General features: G+C 42.7%; 1 protein-coding gene across 1 annotated transcript in view; it reads right to left on the reverse strand.

Moving 5' to 3' along the window:
- LOC128689051 (uncharacterized) overlaps positions 1 to 18895 on the reverse strand; it is a 253388-nt gene extending 234493 nt beyond the window's left edge. The window contains exon 1 of the mRNA XM_070087438.1: positions 18838 to 18895. The gene's annotated coding sequence lies outside the window, so the exon portion shown is untranslated. The remainder of the gene's footprint in view (positions 1 to 18837) is intronic.
- Positions 18896 to 25099: the final 6204 nt, after the last annotated feature.

The raw sequence follows: 25099 nt of genomic DNA on the forward strand, positions 1-25099 counted from the left end.
TACACAACCACTGTAGTGACACAAGACTTAAACAACCACTGTAGTGACACAAGACCTAAACAACCACTGTAGTGACACAAGACCTAAACAACCACTGTAGTGACACAAGACCTAAACAACCACTGTAGTGACACAAGACCTACACAACCACTGTAGTGACAGAAGACCTACACAACCACTGTAGTGACACAAGACCTAAACAACCACTGTAGTGACACAAGACCTACACGACCACTGTAGTGACACAAGACCTAAACAACCACTGTAGTGACACAAGACCTACACGACCACTGTAGTGACAGAAGACCTACACAACCACTGTAGTGACACAAGACCTAAACAACCACTGTAGTGACACAAGACCTACACAACCACTGTAGTGACACAAGACCTACACAACCACTGTAGTGACAGAAGACCTACACAACCACTGTAGTGACACAAGACCTACACAACCACTGTAGTGACACAAGACCTACACAACCACTGTAGTGACACAAGACCTAAACAACCACTGTAGTGACACAAGACCTAAACAACCACTGTAGTGACACAAGACCAACACGACCACTGTAGTGACACAAGACCAACACAACCACCGCAGTGACACAAGACCTACACGACCACTGTAGTGACACAAGACCTACACGACCACTGTAGTGACACAAGACCTAAACAACCACTGTAGTGACACAAGACCTACACGACCACTGTAGTGACACAAGACCAACACAACCACCGCAGTGACACAAGACCTACACGACCACTGTAGTGACACAAGACCTACACGACCACTGTAGTGACACAAGACCAACACAACCACCGCAGTGACACAAGACCTACACGACCACTGTAGTGACACAAGACCTACACGACCACTGTAGTGACACAAGACCAACACAACCACCGCAGTGACACAAGGCCTACACGACCACTGTAGTGACACAAGACCTAAACAACCACTGTAGTGACACAAGACCAACACAACCACCGCAGTGACACAAGGCCTACACGACCACTGTAGTGACACAAGACCTAAACAACCACTGTAGTGACACAAGACCTACACGACCACTGTAGTGACACAAGACCTACACAACCACTATAGTGACACAAGACCTAAACAACCACTGTAGTGACACAAGACCTACACAACCACTGTAGTGACACAAGACCTAAACAACCACTGTAGTGACACAAGACCTAAACAACCACTGTAGTGACACAAGACCTACACAACCACTGTAGTGACACAAGACCTAAACAACCACTGTAGTGACACAAGACCTAAACAACCACTGTAGTGACAGAAGACCTAAACAACCACTGTAGTGACACAAGACCTAAACAACCACTGTAGTGACATATGACCTAAACAACCACTGTAGTGACAGAAGACCTAAACAACCACTGTAGTGACACAAGACCTAAACAACCACTGTAGTGACAGAAGACCTACACAACCACTGTAGTGACACAAGACCAACACAACCACTGTAGTGACACAAGACCTAAACAACCACTGTAGTGACAGAAGACCTACACAACCACTGTAGTGACACAAGACCAACACAACCACTGTAGTGACACAAGACCTAAACAACCACTGTAGTGACACAAGACCAACACAACCACTGTAGTGACACAATACCTAAACAACCACTGTAGTGACAGAAGACCTAAACAACCACTGTAGTGACACAAGACCTAAACAACCACTGTAGTGACACAAGACCTAAACAACCACTGTAATGACACAAGACCAACACAACCACTGTAGTGACACAAGACCTAAACAACCACTGTAGTGACAGAAGACCTACACAACCACTGTAGTGACACAAGACCAACACAACCACTGTAGTGACACAAGACCTAAACAACCACTGTAGTGACAGAAGACCTACACAACCACTGTAGTGACACAAGACCAACACAACCACTGTAGTGACACAAGACCTAAACAACCACTGTAGTGACAGAAGACCTACACAACCACTGTAGTGACACAAGACCAACACAACCACTGTAGTGACACAAGACCTAAACAACCACTGTAGTAACACAAGACCAACACAACCACTGTAGTGACACAAGACCTAAACAACCACTGTAGTGACACAAGACCTACACTACCACTGTAGTGACACAAGACCTAAACAACCACTGTAGTGACACAAGACCAACACAATCACTGTAGTGACACAAGACCTAAACAACCACTGTAGTGACACAAGACCTACACTACCACTGTAGTGACACAAGACCTAAACAACCACTGTAGTGACACAAAACCTACACAACCACTGTAGTGACACAAGACCTAAACAACCACTGTAGTGACACAAGACCTACACAACCACTGTAGTGACACAAGACCTAAACAACCACTGTAGTGACACAAGACCTACACTACCACTGTAGTGACACAAGACCTAAACAACCACTGTAGTGACACAAGACCTAAACAACCACTGTAGTGACACAAGACCTAAACAACCACTGTAGTGACACAAGACCTAAACAACCACTGTAGTGACACAAGACCTACACGACCACTGTAGTGACACAAGACCTACACTACCACTGTAGTGACACAAGACCAACACAACCACTGTAGTGACACAAGACCTAAACAACCACTGTAGTGACACAAGACCTAAACAACCACTGTAGTGACACAAGACCTAAACAACCACTGTAGTGACACAAGACCTAAACAACCACTGTAGTGACACAAGACCTACACGACCACTGTAGTGACACAAGACCTACACTACCACTGTAGTGACACAAGACCAACACAACCACTGTAGTGACACAAGACCTAAACAACCACTGTAGTGACACAAGACCTAAACAACCACTGTAGTGACACAAGACCTAAACAACCACTGTAGTGACACAAGACCTAAACAACCACTGTAGTGACACAAGACCAACACAACCACTGTAGTGACACAAGACCTAAACAACCACTGTAGTGACACAAGACCTAAACAACCACTGTAGTGACACAAGACCTAAACAACCTTACAATAAATGTTGTACACTGCATGACAACTATGCAACACTGCATGACAACTATGCAACCCTGCATGACAACTATGCAACACTGCATGACAACTATGCAACCCTGCATGACAACTATGCAACACTGCATGGCAACTATGCAACACTGCATGACAACTATGCAACACTGCATAACAACTATGCAACACTGCATGACAACTATGCAACACTGCATGACAACTATGCAACCCTGCATGACAACTATGCAACACTGCATGGCAACTATGCAACACTGCATGACAACTATGCAACACTGCATGACAACTATGCAACACTGCATGACTATGCAACACTGCATGACAACTAAACAAATACTTTAATTAACAAATTTCTCTGAGTAGAGTGCCTTGCGGGATGCTGCTGACGTCACCCAGCAGTCAGAAAGTCAAAGGTGACGGCCGTCTGATGTCACTCTGTTGCTTCTGTTGGTCATTGTCAGGGAGGTCCTGTTGGACATTGTCATGGTGGCATTGTTGGTCATTGTCATGGTGGCAATGTTGGTCATTGTCATGGTGGCAATGTTGCATTGTCATGGTGGCAATGTTGGTCATTGTCATGGTGACATTGTTGGTCATTGTCATGGTGGCATTGTTGGTCATTGTCATGGTGGCAATGTTGCATTGTCATGGTGGCAATGTTGGACATTGTCATGGTGGCAATGTTGGTCATTGTCATGGTGGCATTGTTAGTCATTGTCATGGTGGCATTGTTGGTCATTGTCATGGTGGCAATGTTGCATTGTCATGGTGGCAATGTTGGACATTGTCATGGTGGCAATGTTGGTCATTGTCATGGTGGCAATGTTGGTCATTGTCATGGTGGCAATGTTGCATTGTCATGGTGGCAATGTTGGTCATTGTCATGGTGACATTGTTGGTCATTGTCATGGTGGCATTGTTAGTCATTGTCATGGTGGCAATGTTGGTCATTGTCATGGTGACATTGTTGGTCATTGTCATGGTGGCATTGTTAGTCATTGTCATGGTGACATTGTTGGTCATTGTCATGGTGACATTGTTGGTCATTGTCATGGTGGCATTGTTAGTCATTGTCATGGTGGCAATGTTGGTCATTGTCATGGTAGCAATGTTGCATTGTCATGGTGGCAATGTTGGTCATTGTCATGGTGACATTGTTAGTCATTGTCATGGTGGCATTGTTAGTCATTGTCAGGGAGGTCCTGTTGGACATTGTCATGGTGACATTGTTGGTCATTGTCATGGTGGCATTGTTGGTCATTGTCAGGGAGGTCCTGTTGGACATTGTCATGGTGACATTGTTGGTCATTGTCAGGGAGGTCCTGTTGGACATTGTCATGGTGACATTGTTGGTCATTGTCATGGTGGCAATGTTGCATTGTCATGGTGGCAATGTTGGTCATTGTCATGGTGACATTGTTGGTCATTGTCATGGTGGCAATGTTGGTCATTGTCATGGTGGCAATGTTGCATTGTCATGGTGGCAATGTTGGTCATTGTCATGGTGGCAATGTTGGTCATTGTCATAGTGGCAATGTTGGTCATTGTCATGGTGGCAATGTTGCATTGTCATGGTGGCAATGTTGGTCATTGTCATGGTGGCAATGTTGCATTGTCATGGTGGCAATGTTGGTCATTGTCATGGTGGCAATGTTGCATTGTCATGGTGGCAATGTTGGTCATTGTCATGGTGGCAATGTTGCATTGTCATGGTGGCAATGTTGGTCATTGTCATTGTGGCAATGTTGGTCATTGTCATGGTGGCAATGTTGGTCATTGTCATGGTGACATTGTTGGTCATTGTCATGGTGACATTGTTGGTCCTTGTCATGGTGGCAATGTTGGTCATTGTCATGGTGACATTGTTGATCATTGTCATGGTGACATTGTTGATCATTGTCATGGTGACATTGGTGATCATTGTCATGGTGACATTGTTGGTCCTTGTCATGGTGGCAATGTTGGACATTGTCATGGTGGCATTGTTGATCATTGTCATGGTGACATTGTTGGTCATTGTCATGGTGGGATTGTTGATCATTGTCATGGTGACATTGTTGGTCATTGTCATGGTGGGATTGTTGATCATTGTCATGGTGACATTGTTGATCATTGTCATGGTGACATTGTTGATCATTGTCATGGTGACATTGTTGATCATTGTCATGGTGACATTGTTGATCATTGTCATGGTGACATTGTTGGTCATTGTCATGGTGACATTGTTGATCATTGTCATGGTGACATTGTTGGTCATTGTCATGGTGGCATTGTTGATCATTGTCATGGTGACATTGTTGGTCATTGTCATGGTGACATTGTTGGTCATTGTCATGGTGACATTGTTGGTCATTGTCATGGTGACATTGTTGGTCATTGTCATGGTGACATTGTTGGTCATTGTCATGGTGACATTGTTGATCATTGTCATGGTGACATTGTTGGTCATTGTCATGGTGACATTGTTGATCATTGTCATGGTGACATTGTTGGTCATTGTCATGGTGACATTGTTGGTCATTGTCATGGTGACATTGTTGGTCATTGTCATGGTGACATTGTTGGTCATTGTCATGGTGACATTGCTGATCATTGTCATGGTGACATTGTTGGTCATTGTCATGGTGACATTGTTGGTCATTGTCATGGTGACATTGTTGATCATTGTCATGGTGACATTGTTGGTCATTGTCATGGTGACATTGTTGGTCATTGTCATGGTGACATTGTTGGTCATTGTCATGGTGGCATTGTTGGTCATTGTCATGGTAGCATTGTTGGTCATTGTCATGGTGGCATTGTTGGTCATTGTCATGGCAGTCCTGTTGGTCATTGTCATGGTGGCATTGTTGGTCATTGTCATGGTGGCAATGTTGGTCATTGTCATGGTGGCAATGTTGGTCATTGTCATGGGGGCATTGTTGGTCATTGTCATGGTGACATTGTTGGTCATTGTCATGGTGACATTGTTGGTCATTGACATGGTGACATTGTTGGTCATTGTCATGGTGACATTGTTGGTCATTGTCATGGTGGGATTGTTGGTCATTGTCATGGTGACATTGTTGGTCATTGTCATGGTGACATTGTTGGTCATTGTCATGGTGACATTGTTGGTCATTGTCATGGTGACATTGTTGGTCATTGTCATGGTGACATTGTTGGTCATTGTCATGGTGGGATTGTTGGTCATTGTCATGGTGACATTGTTGGTCATTGTCATGGTAGCATTGTTGGTCATTGTCATGGTGGCATTGTTGGTCATTGTCATGGCAGTCCTGTTGGTCATTGTCATGGTGGCATTGTTGGTCATTGTCATGGTGGCAATGTTGGTCATTGTCATGGTGGCAATGTTGGTCATTGTCATGGGGGCATTGTTGGTCATTGCCATGGTGGCAATGTTGTTCATTGTAATGGTGGTCCTGTTAGTTATTGTCATGGTGGCAATGCTTGTCGTTGTCATGGTGGCAATGTTGATCGTTGTCATGGTCGTTGTGTTGGTCATTGTCATGGTGGTAATGTTGGTCATTGTCATGGTGGCAATGTTGGTCATTGTCATGGTGGCAATGTTGGTCATTGTCATGGTGGCAATGTTGGTCATTGTCATGGGGGCATTGTTGGTCGTTGCCATGGTGGCAATGTTGGTCATTGTAATGGTGGTCCTGTTAGTTATTGTCATGGTGGCAATGCTGGTCGTTGTCATGGTGGCAATGTTGATCGTTGTCATGGTCGTTGTGTTGGTCATTGTCATGGTGGCAATGTTGGTCATTGTCATGGTGGCAATGTTGGTCATTGTCATGGTGGCAATGTTGGTCATTGTCATGGTGGTCCTGTTGGTCATTGTCATGGTGGCAATGTTGGTCATTGTCATGGTGGCAATGTTGGTCATTGTCATGGTGGCAATGTTGGTCATTGTCATGGTGGCAATGTTGGTCATTGTCATGGTGGTCCTGTTAGTTATTGTCATGGTGGCAATGCTGGTCGTTGTCGTGGTGGCAATGTTGATCGTTGTCATGGTCGTAGTGCTGGTCATTGTCATGGTGGCAAGGTTGGTCATTGTCATGGTGGCAATGTTTGTCATTGTCATGGTGGCCATGTTTGTCACTGTCATGGTGGTTCTCTTGTTCGTTGACATGGTGGCTCCGTTCGTGATTGTACTGGTAACAATTTTATTATTATTATTATTATTATTATTATTATTATTATTATTATTATTATTATTATTATTATTATTATTTCATTCAATAGGACTCGTTGAACTTGTCAAGATCATTCAATATCTTTAAATGGACGAGAATCAGTTTCGAACCAAAGAGGGAGAGGTTAATTCCAATTTCTTGGATCAAGAGCCCACTAGAGTCATCAAGATACACTTCTTGAGAGTGATAATAATTGAACTAAAAATCAACAAAGCATAAAACCTTCTCTGGTCTTATTAAATAAGAGTCTGCGAGAGTATGGTGGCACTCTTAATATTAGCGGACTGAGGATAGCGAGTCCAGCACTTGATATGTACTTCCAACACTGTGATGGCACTCCTTGCTATGACTCCATATGTACTGCCAACACTGTGATGGCACTCCTTGCTATGACTCCATATGTACTGCCAACACTGTGATGGCACTCCTTGCTATGACTCCACATGTACTGCCAACACTGTCATGGCACTCCTTGCTATGACTCCACATGTACTGCCAGTACTGTGATGGCACTCCTTGCTATGACTCCACATGTACTGCCAGCACTGTGATGGCACTCCTTGCTATGACTCCACATGTACTGCCAGCACTGTGATGGCACTCCTTGCTATGACTCCACATGTACTGCCAGCACTGTGATGGCACTTCTTGCTATTACTCCACATGTACTGCCAACACTGTGATGGCACTCCTTGCTATGACTCCACATATACTGCCAGCACTGTGATGGCACTTCTTGCTATGACTCCACATGTACTGCCAGCACTGTGATGGCACTTCTTGCTATGACTCCACATGTACTGCCAGCACTGTGATGGCACTCCTTGCTATGACTCCACATGTACTGCCAGCACTGTGATGGCACTCCTTGCTATGACTCCACATGTACTGCCAGCACTGTGATGGCACTCCTTGCTATGACTCCACATGTACTGCCAGCACTGTGATGGCACTCCTTGCTATGACTCCACATGTACTGCCAGCACTGTGATGGCACTCCTTGCTATGACTCCACATGTACTGCCAACACTGTGATGGCACTCATTGCTATGACTCCACATGTGCTGCCAGCACTGTGATGGCACTCCTTGCTATGACTCCACATGTACTGCCAGCACTGTGATGGCACTCCTTGCTATGACTCCACATGTACTGCCAGCACTGTGATGGCACTCCTTGCTATGACTCCACATGTACTGCCAACACAATAAAGACATAAGAACATAAGAACGAAGGAACACTGCAGAAGGCCTACTGGCCCATGCGAGGCAGGTCCAAGTCTCCTACCGGCTTAAGCCAATGCACCCAACCTAGTCAGGTCAGGTCACATTGACTTAAGGGAGGAACACGGCAACCGACCTGTTAGCACAAGCTATCAGGTCTAACTCACACCCACCCACACCTACTCATGTATTTATCCAACCTATTTTTAAAGCTACACAACGTTCTGGCCTCTATAACGGTACTTGGGAGTTTGTTCCACTCATCCACAACTCTATTACCAAACCAGTACTTTCCTATATCCTTCCTGAATCTGAATTTTTCCAACTTAAAACCATTGCTGCGAGTCCTGTCTAGGCTAGATATTTTCAGCACACTATTTACATCCCCTTTATTTATTCCTGTCTTCCACTTATACACCTCAATCATATCCCCCCTAATTCTACGTCTTTCTAGAGAGTGCAGTTTCAGGGCCCTTAGTCTATCCTCATAGGGAAGGTTTCTGATACATGGGATCATCTTTGTCATCCTCCTTTGTACATTTTCCAGAGAATTTATATCCATTCTGTAATACGGTGACCAAAACTGTGCAGCATAATCTAAATGAGGCCTAACCAAGGATGTATAGAGTTGAAGAACAACCTGAGGACTCCTATTATTTATGCTTCTTGATATGAAGCCAAGGATTCTATTAGCTTTATTGCGAACACTTATGCACTGTTGTCTTGGTTTCAGATTACTGCTAACCAGAACTCCTAAATCTTTTTCGCAATCCGTAATATTAAGATCTACATTATTTAGTTTATATGTGGCATGGTTATTGTCCTGTCCAACATTTAGAACTTTGCATTTGTCTATATTAAACTGCATCTGCCACTTCTCCGACCACTGCATCAGTCTATTCAAATCTTCCTGGAGTGCTCGAATGTCCTCGTCAGAATGAATTCGACGGCCTATTTTGGTGTCATCGGCAAACTTGCCGATGTCGCTCTTTATGTCCTCATCTATGTCGTTTATGTAGATTGTGAACAGCAGGGGGCCCAACACTGACCCCTGTGGAACACCGCTCGTGACGCTTCCCCACTCTGATTTCTCCCCATTTATGCAAACTCTCTGCTGCCTATTTGTCAACCATGCCTCTATCCAGGAAAAAATTTCTCCTCCTATTCCATGTGCTTTAATTTTCCTCAATAGTCTCTGATGTGGGACCCTGTCAAAAGCCTTACTGAAGTCCATATACACAATATCATATTCATTACCATGATCTACCTCCTCAAATACCTTAGTGAAAAAAGTTAATAAATTCGTAAGGCAGGAACGCCCCTTTGTAAAACCATGCTGAGATTCGTTGATTAATTTATGCTTTTCAAGGTGGCTACGAACTGCCTCGGCAATTATTGATTCCATAAATTTTCCCACTATGAAGGTTAGGCTTATTGGTCTATAGTTCGAAGCTAAGGACCTGTCACCTGTTTTGAAAATAGGTATCACATTTGCCCTTTTCCACTTATCTGGCACCATGCCAGTTTGTAGTGATATGTTGAAAAGATTAGCCTAAGGTGTGCTAAGCTCCTCTTTACATTCCTTTAGAACCCTTGCATACAGTTCATCAGGGCCTGGGGATTTGTTAGGTTTTAATTTATCTATTTGCCTAAGGACCATGTCACTTGTGACCCTAATCGTGCACAGTTTAGTATCGTCCTGTTCTACATAATTTATCATTACTGGAATATCGCTGGTATCCTCCTGTGTAAAAACTGAGAGGAAGTATGTGTTAAAAATTCTACACATTTCCTTATCACTGTCAGTGAGCTGACCCGAGGAACTTTTGAGTGGGCCTATCTTGTCCCTGATATTACTTCTGTATACCTGAAACCAAGTTACAAATCAATCTTGTACTGGGACATTTGCGCTCTGTGTAGTGTTTTGTCATGACTTTATTAAGTTCTTCAAAGGGCGAAATGTTGTGCAACTTGAGCTTCGTCTTGAACTTCCATCACTTCACTCACTTATATAATAACCTCTACACACAGTTCCACTATTTTATACATTATTTAATTTTTTCAATAAATATTTCAATGTTATATTGATATGAATATTTTTACATCATTTATACTTACATCTATTTATTTTTAGCAAACTGTAAATAGGAATAAATATTTTTTTTGTCTCTGGCTTTCTCTTCCTTAAACCCTCCATGATTTTCAAGGGTCACTATTCTCTAATTCTTCACTTTCCTTCATTTTTTTCCTTTCATTGCTGACACTTATTTCTCCCTCTATACCTAAACGTTGTTTCCATCACTAATTCATCTGTTTTATTTCTGTCTTTACATCTTCACTCTCCTCCCATTCTCCTCCACAGGTTTCTCTCTCTATTCTCTTCCTCTCATTATTATTATTATTATTATTATTATTATTATTATTATTATTATTATTATTATTATTATTATTATCTTAATTCATTTTCTTCCCAAAGCCTCTCTTATCATTTTTCTTTAATTTTCCCCATTTTTTATGTCTTCCCAACTCACTCTCCCTTTGCATTATCTACTCCGCCCTCCTTATTTCCTCTCACTCCCTCCTATTTTACTCATCCTTGTTTCCTCTCACTTTCCTACTGCATCCTATCGTCCGTTAGTCATTTAATTCCATCTTCCGACACTGCTTCTTCTCCTTTCTCTTCTCCCTCAAGTAAATGCAGAGAAAGTTTTAAAGACGATCATTATGTAAACAGTGACGTCATCACTTTCGTTTTCTCAGCCTGAAGTGTGCAGATGTTTACACTCCAATCATGGACACACTTGTGGTTACGTTATATGTTTCCATGCACTCAGAGCTACACTTCAGTCGTAGTCGCACTCACAGCTATATTCCAGCGTTAGATTCACTCATAACTACTTTCCAGCCTTTACGCATTCTTTCCTGAAGTATGATGTGCGTTGTATCCGTCTTTACACTCCCTCTTCTGACACTTGTCACTTAAACATCATTGCTCCAGTACCCTCAGGTAGCCTTGTAGCGAAGGTCTGAGTACCGTTCTTGACGTATCTCGTCATGTTTTTAATAAAAAAAAAACAGAGAAAGTAATAAGTGATAAGAACCAAACCACTACTCTTGTAACTCAGGTGCCAGGAGACAGATTTTATCGTGTGTAGCTTCTTGTTTCATTACCCACTTTTTCCTCTCCTGGTACCTATGAAGTTTTACCCAGCAAGAAGAATTACTTTCTTGGTAAAACCCCCAATACAGATGAGGCAATACAATCACATTTACAAAAGAAAATTAGAAAATGGTGAAGTCTTTTGTCAAGGTGACCCAGCTTGTGGGGGGGACTGATGCTTATGAGATCATGTGCCCTGCCATTATTATTACTTTAAGAGTTTAAACTCATGCTTAATAGAGTGAATGTATAATTTGGCTTTATGTATGTTAATTGCGTTACGTTACGTTATGTTCTCATATGTAAATATGCATTAATTATGCATTGTATAATAATTATGATTATACATGAAAAGAACACTGAGTGCTGATTAAGAATAGGTTTTGTGAAGGTTTTCTGGAGGTTTTAATAAGCACGCTGAAAATCCACTGGTAATCTTCTTTGTAGCTACCATGGTCCAGTATACAGAGCGATGAGCAGGTATTTCCAAGCCTCGAGCTCAATTTATGCCCACTACATAGAAGAGAGTAGCTTACGATGATTTTTCGGTCCGACTTAGACCATTTACAAAGTCACACTAACGAAAAGGAGAGGTGGAAGGGGCGGGACAAGAAAGGTAATAGGACAGGAAGTATAGGAGTAGTGGTGGAGGTAGTAGTAGTGGAGTCGTTAATGTGACTTTGTAAATGGTCCAAGTCGGACCGAAACGTCGTTGTAAACTCCTTTCTTCTATGTGCGGGTTATTTGTGTATTGTTCCAGTCACAGTATTGTGCCTCTTTTTGTATTTACACCCACCACTTGGAGTTGCATCATTAATTACGATTTTTTCTGAAGCATCTCCCAGAAAGCTTATGAAGTGCCATCAGGAATCTAAGAGGAACGAAAGAAGTGGCTCGAAGATGATGTTAATGTCTCAAACTGAAGTTCCAATCCGGTATCCTACACGGTGTCCCAGAACTTAAGTATTCTACACACTGGCCCAGAACTCTGGTATCATGGACTAGAACTCCGGAAGTTTTAGTTTAGAAAGGGTCCTTTCTAAACTAATTTTACAACACCACATGCTACACGAACATGTGACTCACGTACTCACACTTGACCTTACAGGGCTTGACTCCTGATTCACATGACCTTTGTCCACTATTAATTCAGTAGTATTCTTTCATGCTTTGTACTGAACTGATAAAGCCTCTATAGGAAGAAAACGACTTCCAATAAAATGTTCGGATTGTTGCTTTCAAATCTTTATTCTCACAGTTACGTACTATACACTAGGACCAGTAAACTCGTAAGCTCTTGCCTGTCCCATCACATGGTACTCTTTCATTCATCTTAAGTTGTTTCGAAAAATCAACATGAGATGTTTAGAAGTCTGTAAAGCATCCCTCAAGACACGTAAATTAAAATATTATCTAAAATTATTAAACAGTGTGGGAACGAAATTATAAATGACGTTTACATATGACGTTTTACATAACTAAAAAGAAAGAAGGGGAAAAAGTAGGACACTTCAGGCGAAGATGTGAAGAGTCAGTACACAGGTCAGGTAAAAAGATTACCAGCAGACAAGTCAGAAGAGGAGATCGAGTTAATTCACGTAATTTTTCTGAGTATTAGAGAATATGATAGAACTGGGAAAACCATTTGTAATTTCCTATTCTATTGTTAAGTTAATTGTAAAGTGTTTCAGCCACTGTATTATGACTTTAATTCTCTAAAACACCAACAAATAAAAAAAATACTATCTTCTAATCAGATAAACAAACAATGAAGACTCAACCGAGACAGTACCAAGGGAAACAAAGTCAACACAGTTACTGTAGAGTTGTCGTCGCTGGAGACACTCTTAACTTCCTCCTGGTAAGTTCTATATCAGAATTAGTTGCTGTATAGAAAAATTCTAGCTAGTCCCTTTTCAAAGACGTACCTGTCTTTCACCTCGTCATGGGGAGGGTGAACTATCTGACACGTGATGTCACCGAAGGAAATATTTTGGGAAATTATATATGTTATGGTTAGGCAGATTCGTAAAGGGGGAAAACCTGAGTATTTTAAGACTTGCTAACATGGGCCGGCACTTCTGTTTCTATGTTTACCTAAATATTTTCAGTCGTGAATCTGCCTAACCTACTTGTACAACTTCAAAAATATTTGCTTCAACGACACTTCTCGCAGCATCTTCTTCATGTATTTGTTATGAGAGCTGTGTGTGTGTGTGTGTGTGTGTGTGTGTGTGTGTGTGTGTGTGTGTGTGTGTGTACTCACCTAGCTGTACTCACCTAGTTGAGGCTGCAGGGGTCGAGTCCAAGCTCCTGGCCCCGCCACTTCACTGGTCGCTACTAGGTCACTCTCTATGAGCCGTGAGCTTTATCATACCTCTGCTTAAAGCTATGTATGGATCCTGCCTCCACTACATCGCTTCCCAAACTATTCCACTTCCTGGCTACTCTGTGTGTGTGTGTGTGTGTGTGTGTGTGTGTGTGTGTGTGTGTGTGTGTGTGTGTACTCACCTAGTTGTACTCACCTAGTTGAGGTTGCGGGGGTCGAGTCCGAGCTCCTGGCCCCATCTCTTCACTGATCGCTACTGGGTCACTCTCTCTGAACCGTGAGCTTTATCATACCTCTGCTTAAAGCTATGCATGGATCCTGTCTCCACTACATCGCTTCCCAAACTATTCCACTTACTGACTACTCTGTGGCTGAAGAAATACTTCCTAACATCCCTGTAATTCATCTGTGTCTTCAACTTCCAACTGTGTCCCCTTGTTACTGTGTCCAATCTCTGGAACATCCTGTCTTTGTCCACCTTGTCAATTCCTCTCAGTATTTTGTATGTCGTTATCATGTCCCCCCTATCTCTCCTGTCCTCCAGTGTCGTCAGGTTGATTCCCCTTAACCTCTCCTCGTAGGACATACCTCTTAGCTCTGGGACAAGTCTTGTTGCAAACCTTTGCACTTTCTCTAGTTTCTTTACGTGCTTGGCTAGGTGTGGGTTCCAAACTGGTGCCGCATACTCCAATATGGGCCTAACGTACACGGTGTACAGGGTCCTGAACGATTCCTTATTAAGATGTCGGAATGCTGTTCTGAGGTTTGCTAGGCGCCCATATGCTGCAGCAGTTATTTGATTGATGTGCGCTTCAGGAGATGTACCTGGTGTTATACTCACCCCAAGATCTTTTTCCTTGAGTGAGGTTTGTAGTCTCTGACCCCCTAGACTGTACTCCGTCTGTGTGTGTGTGTACTCACCTAGTTGTACTCACCTAGTTGAGGTTGCAGGGGTCGAGTCCAAGCTCCTGGCCCCGCCTCTTCACTGGTGTGTGTGTGTGTGTGTGTGTGTGTGTGTGTGTGTGTGTGTGTGTGTGTGTGTGTGTGTGTGTGTGTGTGTGTTTGTGCATGTGCATGTGTGTGTGTGTGTGTACTCACCAATTGTGGTTGCAGGTGTCGAGTCATAGCTCCTGGCCCCGCCTGTTCGCTGATTGCTACTAGGTCCTCTCTCTCCCTGCTCCATGAGCTTTATCAAACCTCGTCTTAACACTATGTATGGTTCCCGCCTCCACTACGTTACTTTCTAGGCTATTCCACTGTCTGACAACTCTATGACTGAAAAAATACTTCCTAACATCTCTTTGACTCATCTGAGTCTTCAACTTCCAATTGTGACCCCTTGTTTCTGTGTCCCATCTCTGGAACATCCTGTCTTTGTCCACCTTGTTTATTCCGCGCAGTATTTTATATTTCGCTATCATGTCTCCCCTGACCCTCCTCTCCTCCAGTGTCATCAGGCCAATTTCCCTCAACCTTTCATTGTAGGACAATCTCCTTAGCTCTAGGATTAGTCTTGTTACAAACCTTTGAACTTTCTCTAATTTCTTGACGTGATTGACCAGGTGTGGATTCCAAACTGCTGCTGCATGCTCTAGTATGGGCCTGATGTATATGGTATACAGTCTTCAACGATTTCTTACTGAGGTATCGGAACGCTATCCTTAGGTTTGCCAGACACCCGTGTGTGTGTATGTGTGTGTGTGTGTGTGTGTGTGTGTGTGTGTGTGTGTGTGTGTGTGTGTGTGTGTGTGTGTGTGTGTGTGTGTGTGTGTGTGTGGGTGTGTGCGCGTGTGTGCGTGTGTGTACTCACCTAGTTGAGGTTGCAGGGGTCGAGTCCAAGCTCCTGGCCCCTCCTCTTCACTGGTCGCTACTACGTCACTCTCCCTGAACCGTGAGCTTTATCATACCTCTGCTTAAAGCTATGTATGGATCCTGCCTCCACTACATAGCTTCCCAAACTATTCCACTTCCTGACTACTCTGTGGCTGAAGAAGTACTTCCTAACATCCCTGTGATTCATCTGTGTCTTCAACTTCCAACTGTGTCCCCTTGTTGCTGTGTGCCATCTCTGGAACATTGTCTTTGTCCACCTTGTCAATTTCTCTCAGTATTTTGTATGTCGTTATCATGTCCCCCTTATTTCTCCTGTCCTCCAGTGTCGTCAGGTTGATTTCCCTTAGCCTCTCTTCGTACGACATACCTCTTAGCTCTGGGATTAGTCTTGTTGCAAACCTTTGCACTTTCTCTAGTTTCTTTACGTGCTTGGCTAGGTGTGGGTTCCAGACGGGTGCTGCATACTCCAATATGGCCCTAACGTACACGGTGTATAGGGTCCTGAACGATTCCTTATTAAGATGTCGGAATGCTGTTCTGAGGTTTGCTAGGCGCCCATGTGCTGCAGCAGTTATTTGGTTGATGTGAGCTTCAGGAGATGTGCCTGGTGTTATGCCCACCCCAAGATCTTTTTCCTTGGCAGAGGTTTGTAGTCTCTGGCCCCCTAGACTGCATTCCGTCTGCGGTCTTCTTTGCCCTTCACAATCTTCATGACTTTGCACTTGGTGGGGTTGAACTCCAGGAGCCAATTGCTGAACCAGGTCTGCAGCCTGTCCAGTTCTCTTTGTAGTTCTGCCTGGTCTTTGATCAAATGAATTCTTCTAATCAACTTCACGTCATCTGCAAACAGGGACACTTCGGTGTCTATTCCTTCCGTCATGTCGTTCACAAATACCAGAAACAGCACTGGTCCTAGGACTGACCCCTGTGGGACCCCGCTAGTCACAGGTGCCCACTCTGACACCTCGCCACGTACCATGACTCGCTGCTGTCTTCCTGACAAGTATTCCCTGATCCATTGTAGTGCCTTCCCTGTTATCCCTGCTTGGTCCTCCAGTTTTTGCACTAATCTCTTGTGTGGAACTGTGTCAAACGCCTTCTTGCAGTCCAAGAATATGCAATCCACCCACCCCTCTCTCTCTTGTCTTACTGCTGTCACCATGTCATAGAACTCCAATAGGTTTGTGATACAGGATTTCCCGTCCCTGAAACCATGTTGGCGTCTGTTGATGAGATCATTCCTTTCTAGGTGTTCCACCACTCTTCTCCTGATAATCTTCTCCATGACTTTGCATACTATACATGTCAGTGACACTGGTCTGTAGTTTAGTGCTTCATGTCTGTCTCTTTTTTTTTTAAAGATTGGGACTACATTTGCTGTCTTCCATGCCTCAGGCAATCTCCCTGTTTTGATAGATGTATTGAATATTGCTGTTAGGGGTACACATAGCGCCTCTGCTCCCTCTCTCAGGACCCATGGAGAGATGTTATCGGGCCCCGTTGCCTTTGAGGTATCTAGCTCACTCAGAAGCCTCTTCACTTCTTCCTCGGTTGTGTGTACTGTGTCCAGCACTTGATGGTGTGCCCCACCTCTCAGTCTTTCTGGAGTCCCTTCTGTCTCCTCTGTGAACACTTCTTTGAATCTCTTGTTGAGTTCCTCACATACTTCACGGTCATTTATTGTTGTCTCTCCTCCTCCCTTCCTTATCCTGATTACCTGGTCCTTGACTCTTGTTTTCCTCCTGATGTGGCTGTATAACAGCTTTGGGTCAGATTTGGCTTTTGCTGCTATGTCGTTTTCATATTGTCGTTGGGCCTCCCTTCTTATCTGTGCATATTCATTTCTGGCTCTACGACTACTCTCCTTATTCTCCTGGGTCTTTTTCCTTCTATATTTCTTCCATTCCGTAGCACACTTGGTTTTTGCCTCCCTGCACCTTTGGGTGAACCATGGGCTCATCCTGGCTTTTTCATTATTCCTGTTACCCTTGGGTACAAACCTCTCCTCAGCCTCCTTGCACATGATTGTTACATATTCCATCATCTCATTAACTGGCTTCCCTTCCAGTTCTCTGTCCCACTGAACCCCGTTCAGGAAGTTCCTCATTCCTGTGTAGTCCCCTTTCTTGTAGTTTGGCTTCATTCGCCCTGGCCTTCCTGCTTCCCCCTCCACTTGTAGCTCTACTGTGTATTTGAAGCTTAAAACCACATGATCGCTGGCAGAAAGGGGTCTTTCGTATGTGATGTCCTCAATATCTGCACTACTCAAGGTGAATACTAGGTCCAGTCTCGCTGGTTCATCGCTGGTTCGTCCCTTACCCAGTACTACCTCCATCATCTTATCCCTCCATGTATCTTGGCCCCCATGTGGCTCCAAGTTCTCCCAATCGATTTCCTTGTGGTTAAAGTCACTCATGATCAGTAGCTTTGCCCTGCATGCATGAGCTCTTCTGGCCACTGCAGCCAGTGTGTCAACCATCGCTCTATTGCTCTCATCATGCTCTTGCCTTGGCCTCCTGCTGTTCTGTGGTGGGTTATACATCACTGCAATTACCACTTGGGACCTCCAGAGTGACGCGAGTGAAGCGATTGAAGCGTGTGTGTGTGCGTGTGCGTGTGTGTGTGTGTGTGTGTGTGTGTGTGTGTGTGTGTGTGTGTGTGTGTGTGTTATTGTTGAACCTCTGCTCGTCTCTGGTGTAGAATCAACGGTTCACTACTTACCGTCTTGTTGAAATCCCTTCAGATCACTGTGTTCACGTGTTGATAAAAGTGTGTTCATATTTTGCTGTGTTCGTATTTTGATGTGTGTTCATATGTTGCTATAAATGTGTTCATATATAGCTATAAATGCATTCATATGTTAATATAAGTGTGTTTATATATAGCTATGAGTGTGTTCATATGTTGCTCTAAGAGTGTTTATATGTAGCTATGAGTGTGTTCATATATTGTTATAAGTGTGTTCACAAGATGCTTGGATAAACATTAATATGATTTCGAAATTGAATCAAATATTGAGGTGTCATCAGTCGCAGGTACTCACGTGCCAGCTGAGTGATGAGGGAGATCCTGCGTAGCTCCACACTCAACCACTCCAAGAGTGTTACTGATGGAGCCAGCCTCTGACCACCCTTCACATTACCTCCTTAACCACGCCTCCCCCTTCCCTTGTCACGCCTCCCCCTTCCCCTGCCAAGCATCCCATTCCCATGCCACTCCTTCCCTTCTCCCTATGCATCCTTACCCTACCACGCCTCACCCTTTCCCTGCCATGCCTCTCCCTTCCCAACCTAACCTCTTTTTTCCCTGCTATGATCTCTCTTTCCTTCCCACTTCCCCTAATACGTCTTCTCCTTCCCCATAAAGCGTCTTCTTGCCCTTCACAATAAGACATGTACAAAACCATAACATTAAATCAGAAATTTTGCGCTAAAGAAAACTTTCTGAATCCCATATATGGTATAAGGGATTATTAGGATATACAGGGGAAGATAAGTCAGATGCTGGAGGCGTCAGATCAATGATATGTTAGGTTATGTGACTGACGAGTTTTGCCAGGTTAGCACCAGGCTAACCTGGATTTCTGGACTTCAGTGCAGGTTCATGGCAATGTCTTTTCTGCAGTATAAACCTGGCTTCTCTCCACCTCAATTGATGACCATGTGAACTACTGTGAACATCGCATTTGCTCATGTCCAGACTTCTTGCTGTCTCACCCACGTATTTTTTTTTTTTTTTTGATGACGGACACAACACAGGATACCGCAGACCCCTCCATCAGAGTTTACGGGTGTGGTTGTGGTCTTCCTAACCAAGTCTTTGACAGTGGAAGAACAGCTGGTGGCCACACTCACCTTACAACTTGCAAGGACACTAGTTACATTATTGGCTACGCCCCCGCAAGGAGGATGCTGTAACTTGTAGTGGTGCTGTCTCTAAGTGTCCTGTTCATGATATATTGTGCTCTCATGCAATTAGAAACAAGATGGGATGGAATCAGGAGACGAATAAATGTTGAATGTATGATCACTCCTCTTTAAGATAGGCCGGGCTGGGATCCTGTAGGCTCTCAAGAAACTAGTTATAACATCTCTCATTGTACCAGTGTACTGATGGGAGTATTGATGCAGATCAACTTTGCTACGTGGCTTGTGAGAAACCTTGAAAAGTATGGCATCATCAGGAATCACGAAATCGTAATAGCACGATTGCAAACAAACCACGACCTAGTGTTTCACGACTCACTCGCCATGAGCTCGTACCCCACTATTCTGTATTTTTTGTATGGCCTCGTCAGTTTCCCACTTCTAGGGTAAACTTGATGGGTTATTATTGTGTTTGAGTATGATCTTAATGTTAAACTTCCTAGTGTAGTTAACCAATAAATCGTCCCGTTACTGTGAATGATGGACTGTGCCACCCAGAGTTTTATGTAAATATTTGCAGTAGGGCACCGATGGTTGAGCACATGCTAGCCCAAAACATTGTTTGTAGCTGACAACAACGAATTTGAAATAGATAAAACTGACACACGACGTCCTGGTGGGGAACTGGGTGGTATATGTCACTGTCTGTGTGTCAATGTGATGGTTGTGTTCTAAGCAATAATTAACATCAAAGTTATAACGATCCACTCTACCATTTCCCTCTCCTCTTTCTCGTCCTCCAAGCCCCCTACCATTTTCCCCTCCCCCACACCACATACATCTCTTCCCTCCTCCCACATCTACCACTGCCCATCTCCAAACTCCAAACCACTCTTCCCATCCCCACACCCCCTATTACTTCCCGCTCCCCCACACTTCCTACTGTTCTCCTCTATCCCACACCCTTACCACACTTTCCACCGCATTTCCTACCTCGATCCCGTCCCCACACCCCCTATTATTTTCCCCATTACTCTCTACAATTCCCCCTCCCTCACACCCCTACCACTGTCCCATTGCTGCTCTCCCTACCACGTCCCCCTCCTCCTTTTCCACATCCATGACCATTTCTTTCTTCCTCCCCCACATCCTCTACCACTCTTCTCTCCTCCACATTTGTTCTCCTCCACACTTGTTCCCCACCACACCTACTACTCACTCTTCTCACACCCCATAGCACTCGTCTCTACCCACGTCCCTTAATTCCTTACTAATTCCCTTAAAAATAATCGTCGGTAATGGGGTTTTCTATTTACTCACTTATATTGTACCATCACTCTAGCCCCCATAACTTCCCCACACCAACAGCTCTCATCAACCCTAACAAAATTGTTCATCAACCAGCAGACGATTCCTCATCAACTCCAAACCATTCCTTATCAACCATCTCACTAGCCTTCCCCGCCCCCCTTCATCTTTCTCAACCCCCCCCCACACCAACCCTTACATCAACCCCTTCATCTCCTCATACCAGCCCCAGCCCCAACATTCACTCGCCTCAACATCCACTACACCAGCCCCCAGTACTCTCCACAACTGCCCTCAATGCCCTATACACAGCCATCATCATCCTGCACACCCAGCCCCCAGTACTCTCCACAACTGCCCTCAATGCCCTATACACAGCCATCATCATCCTGCACACCTGCTATCCCCACCGGGAGGCCTGGTCATGGACCGGGCCGCGGGGGCGTTGATCCCCGGAATAACCTCCAGGTAACCTCCACACCAATCACCCACTACCAGCCACCCACATCGGCCGGCCACCACCACCCTCACACAACCCACCTACAACCATCTACCACCTACAACCTACCTCCTACAGCTACAGGACATGTTGATCCTGTGTACATCGGTGCTCACAACAGTCATAACTCTTACAGTCCATCAAGATTAATATGTTTCCTAACTCAACGTTTTTACTTACCATTTCATTTTTTTTAAATTTCCTTCGTTGTGTAATGTTCAGGTTTGATCCGAGTTTACAGAGGGACAGAGGGGATTCTACTCCTAGGATCTACGACCTTCACCAACAAGGGGCTTCTCTCAAGGGCGCTGTAGAAAGTGTAACACGAGACTGTGAGTGTAGGATGTTTACGCAAATGAAAGGATTGAGAGAGAAGCTTGAGAGAAGTACATGAAGCAAATAGTTTTAATGGAGAAGATGTGTACGTCGTGTAAACGATAATGTAAATACAGTAGTGGATCTGACAGTAGTTCAGGTAAGTCTCTAAAATAATTGAACCCACTAACCCGAGTTGTAACATTGAAAAAAAACTCGTTTTAACTCAAGGGCAAGTGATGGGCAAGTGTCTAGTTGTCCGCCAGCTGTTTTTGGTGGTATTTTACTTACTGGTACAAGTACCGATGCCCCACGGGAGGGGGGCAGAAGACCTTGGGTAGGCTGTGCCTGCGTGAGGCGACTCCAGTGAAAGCCAAGTTTGAAGGGTGACCACTTTGTGTAGACTCAAGTCATTATAATGTAACCTTTCTGGAGGGTGAACGTGCAACTCTGTGACACTGCCGGGGTGTGTACCCCGAGGCTCACCTCCAGACAGTGTCGCAATATAAGAAAGTGACCCAATAAAGTAAAGTGACTCAACGTAAAAAAGTGACCCAATAGAACAAAGTAATCCAACATAGGAAAGTGACCCAACAAAACAAAGTGACCCAACATAGGAAAGTGACCCAACAAAACAAAGTGACCCAACATAGGAAAGTGACCCAACAAAACAGAGTGACTCAACATAGGAAAGTGACCCAACAAAACAGAGTGACTCAACATAGGAAAGTGACCCAACAAAACAGAGTGACTCAACATAGGAAAGTGACCCAACAAAACAAAGTGACCCAACATAGGAAAGTGACCTAACAAAACAAAGTGACTCAACATAAGAAAGTGACCCAACAAAACAAAGTGACCCAACATAGGAAAGTGGCCTAACAAAACAAAGTGACTCAACATAAGAAAGTGACCCAATAAAACAAAGTGACTCAACATAAGAAAGTGACCCAATAAAACAAAGTAACTCAACATGAGAAAGTGACCCAATAAAACAAAGTGACTCAACATAAGAAAGTGACCCAATAAAACAAAGTGACTCAACATGAGAAAAAGATAAAACATTTCGAGTGACACAACATAACTGACACAACATAAACAAGTGAAACAAATGAGACAACATAAACAAGTGAAACAAATGAGACAACATAAAAAAGTGAAACAAATGAGACAACATAAAAAAGTGAAACAAATGAGACAACATAAACAAGTGAAACAAATGAGACAACATAAACAAGTGAAACAAATGAGACAACATAAACAAGTGAAACAAATGAGACAACATAAACAAGTGAAACAAATGAGACAACATAAACAAGTGAAACAAATGAGACAACATAAACAAGTGAAACAAATGAGACAACATAAACAAGTGAAACAAATGAGACAACATAAACAAGTGAAACAAATGAGACAACATAAAAAAGTGAAACAAATGAGACAACATAAACAAGTGAAACAAATGAGACAACATAAACAAGTGAAACAAATGAGTCAACTTAAACAAGTGAAACAAATGAGACAACATAAACAACTGAAACAAATGAGACAACATAAACAAGTGAAACAAATGAGTCAACATAAACAAGTGAAACAACATAATCAAGTGACACAACATAAACAAGTGACTAAACATAAACAAATGACACAACATAAATGAATGATACAACATGATCAAGTGATATAACTTAAGCAAGTGACAAACATTAACAAGTGATTCAACATAAATAAATGACACAACATAAACAAGTAACACAACATAAACAAGTGACATAACATGATCTAATGACACAACATAAACAAGTGACATAACATGATCTAATGACACAACATAAACAAGTGACATAATATGATCTAATGACACAACATAAACAAGTAACACAACATAAACAAGTGACATAACATGATCTAATGACACAACATAAACAAGTGACATAACATGATCTAATGACACAACATAAACAAGTGACACAACATAAACAAGTGACATAACATGATCTAATGACACAACATAAACAAGTGAAACAACATAAACATGTGACATAACATGATCTAATGACACAACATAAACAAGTGAAACAACATAAACAAGTGACAACATGATCTAATGACACAACATAAACAAGTGACACAACATAAACATGTGACATAACATGATCTAATGACACAACATAAAGAAGTGAAACAACATAAACAAGTGACATAACATGATCTAATGACACAACATAAACAAGTGAAACAACATAAACAAGTGACAACATGATCTAATGACACAACATAAACAAGTGAAACAACATAAGCAAGTGACATAACATGATCTAATGACACAACATAAACAAGTGAAACAATATAAACAAGTGACGTAACATGATCTAATGACACAACATAAACAAGTGACATAACATGATCTAATGACACAACATAAACAAGTGAAACAACATAAACAAGTGACGTAACATGATCTAATGACACAACATAAACAAGTGAAACAATATAAACAAGTGACATAACATGATCTAATGACACAACATAAACAAGTGACACAACATAAACAAGTGACATAACATGATCTAATGACACAACATAAACAAGTGACACAACATAAACAAGTGACACAACATAAACGAGTGACACAACATAAACAAGTGACATAACATGATCTAATGACACAACATAAACAAGTGACACAACATAAACAAGTGACACAACATAAACAAGTGACACAACATAAACAAGTGACACAACATAAACAAGTGACACAACATAAACAAGTGACACAACATAAACAAGTGACACAACATAAACAAGCGACACAACATAAACAAGTGACACAACATAAACAAGTGACACAACATAAACAAGTGATATAACATGATCTAATAACACAACATAAACAAGTGACATAACATGATCTAATGACACAACATAAACAAGTGAAACAACATAAACAAGTGACATAACATGATCTAATGACACAACATAAACAAGTGACATAACATGATCTAATGACACAACATAAACAAGTGACACAACATAAACAAGTGACATAACATGATCTAATGACACAACATAAACAAGTGAAACAACATAAACAAGTGACATAACATGATCTAATGACACAACATAAACAAGTGACATAACATGATCTAATGACACAACATAAACAAGTGACATAACATGATCTAATGACACAACATAAACAAGTGAAACAACATAAACAAGTGACATAACATGATCTAATGACACAACATAAACAAGTGACACAACATAAATAAGTGATATAACATGATCTAATGACACAACATAAACAAGTGAAA

The sequence above is a fragment of the Cherax quadricarinatus genome, chromosome 21 (assembly GCF_038502225.1).
Source record: "Cherax quadricarinatus isolate ZL_2023a chromosome 21, ASM3850222v1, whole genome shotgun sequence".
Classification (NCBI taxonomy): domain Eukaryota; kingdom Metazoa; phylum Arthropoda; class Malacostraca; order Decapoda; family Parastacidae; genus Cherax; species Cherax quadricarinatus.